This window comes from Aedes albopictus, chromosome 2 (assembly GCF_035046485.1).
Source record: "Aedes albopictus strain Foshan chromosome 2, AalbF5, whole genome shotgun sequence".
In the NCBI taxonomy this organism is placed as follows: domain Eukaryota; kingdom Metazoa; phylum Arthropoda; class Insecta; order Diptera; family Culicidae; genus Aedes; species Aedes albopictus.
Genome location: NC_085137.1, coordinates 491,933,722 through 491,944,008, shown reverse-complemented (window position 1 = coordinate 491,944,008; position 10,287 = coordinate 491,933,722). Strand labels below are relative to the sequence as shown.

Here is a 10,287-nt window from a genome sequence, read left to right as displayed (position 1 = left end):
ATCTTGGAATATTTAAAAATACGGTAAATATCAAGATCAAAATTTGGTTTGGTAGATCTTACACCGCAACGCACCATTCTAAGGTGATCTACCCACGTTACGGGGTAAATATGCACGGAAAAATAAATGATAACAAAAATTTTGATACAAGCCGTTCAACAATTGGCGAATTCACAACTTACACATTTTCACAATTCTAGTTAGTTAATATCACCAAACACTAAACAACCGAGACTTGTGGCCGTATTTTTTATTGAAACTCGTGAATAGATAATTAAGTATTGTTCAACATCAACAACACAATTCAAACCTCAAGAAATTAAATACATAATTTACTATTATCATTCTTGGCCCAGCGGTATTGACAAAACAACAACAACAAAAACAACACGCGACCCTCGGTCCCACAAGCCATATCTCAAAGAGTCACAAAACTGTAACAGAAATTGCAATTTGTAGGGCCGACAACGAAGTCACTTGAATGGACTTCAACGTATTGACTTGGGGCTGATTCCTTCGCTATTCACATTGCTGTCATCCGCCGAGCCAGCCCAACACTCCCCAACCCGTCCCCATCCATCACGGACAAACGAATCAACCCCCAACATCAACAAAAACCAAACAACTCCACTCCGGCTCACTGCGGCGCGGCGGATTGGATGGCAAGGCGATTCAGACTTAGGCCGGAGCGCGCGCGCGCAATCTCGCATCCAGCTCCCGCTGCACATGCTACTATTGGTTATACCTGCTGCTACTACGGCGACGACGACGTCTACCACGGACGGCGACGACGACGACGTCCATGGTTCGGAAACCGCACATTGCGCTGCATGGTTAGGGGTTTAAAGCCTTTCTTTTCGCCCAGCTGCAGATCCCATTCAGTCTCGAATCAGACGCGCTGCGAGACAGATCCATCTTTCCCAGAGTTAAGGGGTTTGTGCACCGTGGTGTTGTGGTGTCACTTTTGTCCCAGAAGTGCTGAAGTGTGGTTTAATAATTGATTCTACTGGTGTTCTGGAAGTCCTATACTGGATTCTAGTTTTGAGAACAAATTTGGCTTGGCGTTCTGGGGTCACTGGAGTTCTATGATCATCGAAAAATAATTACCCAAGTCTTACGGAAAAAAAGTGCGTGCTAGAATGTGATTCAGAAGGCTGACTTGACTTGACCTTCCCAAATGCTTGTGACGGATTCAGTGCGAGAAGAAAGCTACTCGGCCCGTATGAAAAGTGAAAAAGCAAAACAAACGAAACAGCAAAAGCCACAAAGTCGGAGAAGAAGTCAAAACATGTCCAACTAGCGGCCGTCAATGGTAATGGTTGTCCGAAGTGTGTACCCCGTACTAAGAGTTTGCAGTGCAGAGTGATTATCTATAGCCAAGGAAAGTGTCGGGCATCGTAACAGTATAGAAGACGCAAAGCGGAGAAAACTCTCGGTTGCATCGTAAAAAAAAAGCTGCTTTTTATTATACAAAATCAACAAAACGTACGAAGGAAGTGCATTGCCCTTGGAGTGACTCGAACGCGGAGTTCAAGCTCAAAATCAACCGAAAATTAGATCTTGTTTTATTGGAGCTATAATTCAGGTGAGTAGAACTGGTCAGCATCCGACCGTTGCTGACTGCTGTCGGCGAGATTGATTGACAGGTTTTCCGTTCATTGCTCATCATCATCTTCCAAATTGGATTCGATCATACAGGCGCGTGAACCACGGCGAACCCGCACAGTGCTTCTTTGTCATAGAAAAGTTGGGAAAAGTCCTGAAGTGGACTTTTAATGCTCATGTTCTAAATATTATTAGAAGATTTTGTGCAGCATACAAAGAGTTCATTTTTGAGCCTCAAAACGGCTAAAATATAAACGACTTACATATAAATAAGTGATCATTATCCTTAACAAAATCAGAAATTGACAATAAAGAAGTAGGTGTGGGAGCAATGATAAACTACAAAATTTCCACAAATAAATGAAAAAGTGCATAAATAAATCAAAATTTATTGCACAGAACGTAAGCAAGTTAATAACGTAGATTTATAGGTCTTTTGACTTAATAATACGTCATTCTATTAAAATTAAGTTCAATGTGACGTAAACAATTTATGAATCGTGCATCATTACGTTTCATATGATGAAACATCCAGTTGAATGTGACAGAAAAGTACGTCACTTGGGCGTTAAAATTTACGTCATACGTGCCGCCTACATAGATGCATCCAAAGTGACGTAAATTTACATGATTTTTTCAAGTGTGTATGTTTCGTCTAGCTGTAACTGTCCTGTCACGGTACAGTTCAAGTTATAAAAAACATAAGACCTAAAACGATTACGTTAGTTTCCTCCTAAAGAAGGCATTAACCAATGTGATATAATAGATCACATTGGGCACTAACCCCGTGTCAGAACGTTAGACAGATATTGCATCGTTTGTTAATTCAATACTTGCTAAAATGTTTTCCTTAACTTCTAAATCCACGGTTTCGGTTTATACTCCAATCAATATGGGATGTTAATCACAAGTTTTGTAGTATTTAGTTGATATAATGATTACTTTACTTTATTTTATACGTCTATTTTCCTGTTTTATTTTTCAGTTTATATTTCATTACTCATTAGAACTCAACACATTAGTGACCCGATTTTGTCAACATATTTTCGGAATACATTTTCTCATACCTTTTTTTCCCTCTATGTTCTGCCTTCCGGCAGTAGTTTGATCATCAACATGGATGTATTTGTCGAAAGTTTAGCCGTAGGATTAAGAGAACAAAAAGTTTTTCTCAAAATGGGGCTCACAAAATCGGGGCCAAACTATAACTCAACTCTTAGCTAAATCGTGAACAAATCTTTGATTTTTTTTTTGTTTTGTCAAATTCATTATTGTTTTCTATGCAATCCTGACGAATAATTGCATTAGCCTTGACACATTCATGGTATACATTTGATAGATCTTTTTACAAGACCATGACTGAATTTCGAGAGAGAACTGAGGCAAGTTTATATATATGTGGAAGCTTCCTGTGAAAATCATAAGCGAATTCCCATTAATATTTTAGATACCGTCACTTAGCCAATAAATCCCAGGCCCCAGTTGGAGTATTTCAAAAAAATGATTTTAGCTTTTCTGATCGCGAGGTTCCTTGCTATTGTGAATTTATGCGAATATCTTTCATAAATTCCTTTTTGTTTGAATCCAGGTGGCCTCTAGACAAGGTGAAAGGGGGTGTTGTATAGTGTGACAAGCAATATTTTAAGTATAGGAAAAACTTGTTCGAAAGGGGAAGGGGGGGGGGTCGAAAATTCCCAATTTTGGCGTGACGTACTTTATGGATGCTACCAAAGTGCTCTGAGTTTTTTTCTTCAAACGTTCAGGAAATTCAGGAATTTTGATCTAATGATGAACTTTTAAATGACTTCGACAAGAACATTCTGTTCCCAATTTTTTCAAGCTTTTCCTAATTTATTGATTCAAATAGAAAACCTAATGGTCATTCTGAGCAGCCAGTCACGTTATTTTTTCACTGATATTTTTTTTTTGCTGAACAGTTTTTCATCTGCGTTCTCGTGTTTTCACTACGAGGCGTTGTGGTAGTTTCGTGGTTCACCAAGTAAAAACTCCTGCCTTAGTAATTTAAGGCTCGATTTTTTTTTTTTTTTTGAGGAGCCATTTTGATATACTTCTTTAATTCCTGCCTGACTCTTGACAAGTTTCTATTGTAATTCAAGAAGGATTCATAATCCCAAATGTTCGATGTTATCGTTTAATCCTGGCGAAATTTCGATACCGGACTTATTGCATGTCATTTGCATATTTTAATCAAACGTCATTTCTAGCGTGGTCGTTCTCCTTATTTAGATTATGTGTAAGCTTCTGAAGAGATTTTTGGTAGAAAATTTGTGCTGAACCCTGGTGAACACTTGAAAGACATCAATATTTCGAAGTGTAGCTCTAACAAACTTTAGGTTAGTCATATAAACCCTAGTTATATCAGCACGGGGCTGATTCATCTTTAAAAAAGGGGAAACACTGCTTTCTGAAAATTTTACCAACAAGTTCAAATGAATATTTTCAAGTTTAAGCAAGAATTATGACATACTAGCTGGTCAGGGTTTTACTAAACCGGACCAAGGATCATATTTTGAAAAAAAGAGCATTCTTAAACATTAAATAGAGAAAATAATAATCTTCCTGTCATGTAAACATCCAGTAATTCTAACAGCTCTTTGTGGAGTAAATTGTAAATTTATGCTTGGCAAAACATACACAACATAAAATTGCATTCAACCAGAGCGAACTGTGAACCACTCCATGGAATCAGCGGAATATTTTAATATTGGTCCAGATGATAAACACTTTCTCCTCATCGCCATCATATTCTAATTTCTTACCAACTCATAGTAACAATCTGCCTGAGAATTAGGCACGTTAATGGAAATACGGGTGTTGTAGGACTCAATTATATTTCGATGGAGCTAACACCATTTTTCAAAATCATATTCAACCAGACCGAACCAAAGCCACTGTATTTCAGAATCAATTTGTTCTCAACAATACAAAGATCAACTGGTTTTGAATACCTGCGTTATGTCGATACAACTTATGCTGATAATTTAACACAGGAGCCGTGATTGAATATCAATACTAATTATAACAATAAAGCTTGACCAAAATTCAAACACTTAGTTCGCTTTGCCTGATCGAAAATTGGCGTTTTCACAAAAATCATCCTTGAGGAGAATATCAATACTAATTATAACAATAAAGCTTGACCAAAATTCAAACACTTAGTTCGCTTTGCCTGATCGAAAATTGGCGTTTTCACAAAAATCATCCTTGAGGAGAATGTTCAGAATTTGATCCAAACTTAACAATTGGGTGAAATGACCTCCCAGAAGTAACGCGCTTGGTTACCACTCAAATGACATAAGTTCTCATGAAATAGAGCTCTCATAGAATCTCATGAATATTTATGGAAACATTTTTGCACTTGGTGCAATTTGGCAGAATATTTTCACGGTTTTCTTCGACCAGCATAAATTTAAAGTACACAAATTGATGCACTTATCTCAGGACAAGTACGGACTTCATTTGGCTCTTGCTCTGTGTCTGCACTGTCTGCACATATTGTACAGCTTATGAAAAAAATACTGGATGGGAAAGGTTGAGCTAGGAGGGCTTCAGATTTTCATAGTTCAAACTATTTTAAGACCTCCGTGCGTCAATACTGTACGCGTCCTGCTATGGTAAAGGGTTGTAAGTGATATCTATTTCAACTTGATAGACGATGAAAAATCGAGTTTTTTTTTTTCACAATCCGATTGGATTTTAACTTTAAACCAAATTCTAATGTTTTTGTTTAGCCAGACTGAACTGAGTGCAGTGTACTGAGAATTGAAATGTTATTATGTCAATATGATTGCAAATACTTTACATGTATTCTTCATTTCTGATCGTTATTTCAATAATAGAAGCTGTTGTTTATTTGTGAGTGGTTACCCGACTAGAAAATTATATCATGTTTATATCATATTGTGTTATGTTGTTATAATATTTTTCAATAATTTATTATGTTGTAAACTAGATGCAGGATGATGTTAAAATAATTAAAATTGCAACATAAAGTACACTGGTCTAATCAAGATAATAACCTATTTTGTTATAATCAGATCAAAATTATAACAAAATGTGATATGAATCTCAGCTTTAAAATTACAAGTTTCTATCAAAATGTGATACAATTTTGTAACATTATTTCCTAAGTGACGACAAATCAAAACTAAATTATAATACAATGAGTTATCAAACAACATTTATATCATAATGTGATATATTTGAGTTATAGTATTTTGAAAACACCAAGGTGGTTGAACTAGATTATATCACAATGAGTTATAAATATCATGGTTTGTTATAATTATGTTTTATTTTTGTTAAAATTTTCTAGTCGGGTAAACTTTGAGTTTAATTATCTCGTAATAAACTTTTTGTCGCTCAGTTTGGTTTAGCAGAACCCCGGCCAGCTGTTGTCTTTCCAAAATGTTGTGGTTTGACAACTGTTGTCATTGCTGCACCTTATTCTAGATTGCTTTCATTTCGATCCTGTTGATTTTCTTGTCAGCTCATAATAATCAGTACTTTTTCTTTTTTCTTACCTTTTTAGTTGATTTTCGTAACTTTCTCAACTTATTCTCAACTTATTAATACAGCCCCCAAGAATACGAAACGAACCGTGTAAGAGCCATGCTGATCGGTTCATCCGTTTGTGAGTTTTGTTGCCTCAAAGGGACTTCAAACTCATTTTTATATGTAGTGAGATTTAAGGTGATATTTCTTCGCAAAGCAAACGCAATTCTTTTATGTAATCTAGAATGTAATGTAGAATTTCTGGTGCGAGCGCCTAAATGGATTGATGGGTGTGAAAACGTTTTGAAAGAGAATGTGTCAAAGTATAAAGAAATTTGTAGTATATCTCTTGGCTAACAAACCGTCAGAAATTCTTAGGATAGATTTGAGGGTATCCTGATATGAACCTAACCAAGGACATTGAAAAAAATGCATTATAATTGAAGTCTACCTAGTAGAAGATAACATAAGAAACCTGAAAATGTAGTTTCCTCTAGAATGGTAAACAAAGTGAAAAAAATGATCGCATTTGTTTAGTTGGTGTAGCAATTATTCAAATATTTTTTTCTATGTAAACAGAATGTTAATATCTAAATTTGCTTTTGGTTACATGACCTGAAATTATCCGTGAAATCACAAGGACATACAGGGAAATATAACTAATTGTAGGAGACAATTATTTGAATGATTTATATTTTTCTGGATTTGAACCCTTTTTTCAAAAATTTAGAAGGGAAAAAAGTCTAACTTATAAATAGGAGGAGGCGGGGCAGTATGGACACCTTCTTCTTCTTTGTGGCTCGACGTTCGCATTGGAACTTGGCCTGCCTCTCTTCAACTAAGTGTTCTTAGAGCCCTTCCACAGTTATTAATTGAAGGGCTGCCATTGCATAAATTTTGTACATTGTGTGGCAAGTACAATGATACGCTATGCCCAGGGAGTCGAGAAAAGTTTCCCGACTGGAACGGGAATCGAACCCGCTGTCACCGGATTGGCGATCCATAGCCTTAACCACTAGGCTAACAGGAGACCCATAAGGTTATGGACACCCTAAGGTATGGACACCCTAAGGTTTTTGTCAACTTTACCTGGCAAGATGTCATAAAAGTTTAATTATTTGATACATGTATCCTTTTTAAGTCTATTTAGAAGCTATTGCACACAAGTGTAACGGAAAAAACATGATTTATCCACTTAAAAAAATGTTTTAAAAAATGTTACTATTTCATGACCGTCTTGAAACATATGGGGTAGAATGGACACCATCAGACTTTTAAGAATTTCGTACATTATTTACATCTATAAAGTTATTTCATTACAGAACAACTACTAAGCATGAATAATACGCCGAAGTAGTTCATTTTTGTTCAGTTAATTTAAATTCAGACTGTTTTGGATAAAGCCTTGTTTTTGTCGTCATGAGCAGCTGTGCCTTGAACAACTACTTTCCGCTGTTATCGTTTTTTGATCAATTTGTTTCACCCTATGTCTACTATAGTGAACTTTTAATAAAAAAAAATATACTGAAATCGACAAATGTGATTGGTTTGTGAGTGTCCATTTTGCTCCGGTAGGAGACAATATTTTCAAACTAGATTTTTGATATAAAAAGAAGAAAATATTAACCTGTAAATCATGTTAATACAGCAAAACTAATTGCATGTGTTCTAGAAATATTTGTTTTCAATCGACCTGTAATTAATTACTCACTAAACCTTATTTTAGATGGTGTGAAATTTTTCGCGTAAAGTCAAGTATAATTTTAACTTTGAATGTTTCTTTGCTGAATCTATGTTTTAGATAAATGGACTATATTAACCATTCATTATAAGTGCAAAAGAGTTTGTATATTTGAAAATATTGAGGGTGTCCATTCTACCCCGGGTGTCCATACTGCCCCGCCTACCCCCTAACTATTTTTCCATTATATTGGGATGTGTTGCTAAAAAAGAAAATATTTTAATAAAATTTTACACTACCGTCTACCCCTGTTGGTTTGAACGACACCTCATGCAAACAAACGGGGTTCTTTTTTTATTTTGAACTTCTAGTAACCCTGTGGACATCGAAAAACACACTGGTGGTAACCCTTTTTGCTGTTTTGTTTTGATTCTGCGTTCCGTTTCACCCCGTTCCATGAGAAAAATGACGTTTGAATCCTTTTTAGTTTGAACGACGTGCAGATTAGAGGGGGTCAAGTTAAAAAGTGTTCAGATTACATGAGGTCAAACTAACGGGGGTAGACGGTATAGCGAAGCGGTTTACCAAAAAATGGTATATAATCATTTAAAGCAGCCTTTTAAAATTGGTGTCCGCAATCACTTTATTGCTTGTTTCGTTTGTTTTTCAACGGTCCTTGATAGTATGCTTATTTTTGTCCGTATTATGATCAAAATGATTCAGTGTTGCGGATGAACTCCATTCAAACCAATGCGTTCAATGTGGTTTTCAAAATTCTGGATTTATTGATAAAAAAAAACATTTTGGTATTCTAACTGCTGCTGCGACTATTGAAAATGTCTCCTTCTTTTAATCTTTCTAGTTTTACCTATATGAAAGGGATTTGTTGGCGTTGAAATTGCAAATATTTTTAACAGATTTGTTATTATTTTAAATAATATACTGTTCTTGTTAGTTCCAGTGTTGTAAGAAAAAGTACCGTATTACCCGCTAATACGACACCAACTGTTGTCGTAACCGGGGAAAACTTTTAATTCGACAAACTGGTTACTCTACACCATCATGCTCATTGAAGTTTGGCAACTCTATTTTTGTTTTTGTTTTTATTTCCGGATTTGTTATGGTACATAATTTCAACAGGTATTGCGATGGTACGAATGAAAATCTCGTCCTTCCTACGATTGTTGCCATCCTCAGTTCATTCCGGTTGGTCTCCAGAGTGTTTTGGTGTCGAATAGCACAAACTCAGAACTTCCGGAATTAGTGGTTGCAAGAGGAGCTGCTGCGGGTGCGCGTATAAGCGCAATATCAAACTGTTTTGCATTTACAGTGTACATCGCTGTGGCATTGAACACTTTTTAATTCGACATATGTCGAATAAGCGGGGTACGAATTTAAAAGTGTCGGATTAAAACGTGTCGAACCATCGGGGTAAGACGATAACATGATTACTATAATTCATCAATCTATTTCCCGCCAATAAAAAAAATATGAACTTTTCACTACAAGTAGTATTTACCCAGAAGCAAAATCCACAGAGTTTACAACGTAGTTGGTCTCAATAAAAAAAATATGTCGGGAACTTATGTATTTTCGGTAGTTTTCTTCTCTTCGTCATGGAGCGATTTGAAACCTGTGGAGCTGAAAAAATTTTCCCATCCAAGCTGAATTATACGATCAAGTTTCAGGCAATTTGGCCTACAAAAACATTCCATGACGAAGAGAACAAACCTGTTGATAATACCCAAAGCCATCGTTAATCCCTTTCGTGACAAACCAGGACAATTGTGCTATTGATGGGCAATAACAGGTTTGCATAATTTTTCGATGTGATGTAAACTGTTTTAGTAATTGTGCCATTACTTATACTTGTTTGTGTTTTTTTCCACGTTGCATGTGAGATTTATCACATCAAGTTAAACAAAATTTATCTGTTGCATAAATTTAAATTCCGATTTATCTGGATAGGCAAAGCTAGAAATCGAAAATAAAAAGAAGTTCTTTCAAATGGAAAATGACACGTGTTGTTTTGTTAGGAAGAGCCAAAGTTGAGCTATTTCTATGGATATATCACTTTTTTGCCCGTCTACTTTCCAACATGAGTGTTTACTACATTCGTGTAGTGCAGGACTACAGACAAACAAACGTAACTTTTGAAGGAAATTTATCAAAAAACTTTTTTCATAAGCACACTGACACCTGTTGGTAGAAACGCCCAAGACACTGTCGGCCAGGACTGTCAAAACAAACAATTTCCGTATCATGCTGAAGATTCTTACTGGACGCTTGTGGTTCAACTTCTACGTTTTCGTCCAATAATGATTTGGAAAGCTAGATAAATTCAGAAGAAATCTGAATAGACGAGATATAGCTGAGCTCCCAAATCAAGCAAATATTTCCCTTCATATGCTTCAATTTCCAGGTTGATTCAGTAAAATCTGAGAACAGAAATTCATCCAGAAATTCCGTCAGATTTTCTCCTGGAG

The 10,287-nt window shown here is 36.0% G+C and overlaps 1 protein-coding gene across 2 annotated transcripts in view; it reads left to right on the top strand.

Annotated features, from left to right (window-relative positions):
* Positions 1-746: 746 nt before the first annotated feature.
* Positions 747-10,287, top strand: part of LOC109423331 (mucin-2) — a gene marked incomplete at its 3' end in the record, with an annotated part of 92,168 nt that continues 82,627 nt past the window's right edge. For both annotated transcript variants that reach the window (XM_029870576.2, XM_029870575.2), the window contains 1 exon segment: positions 747-1,585.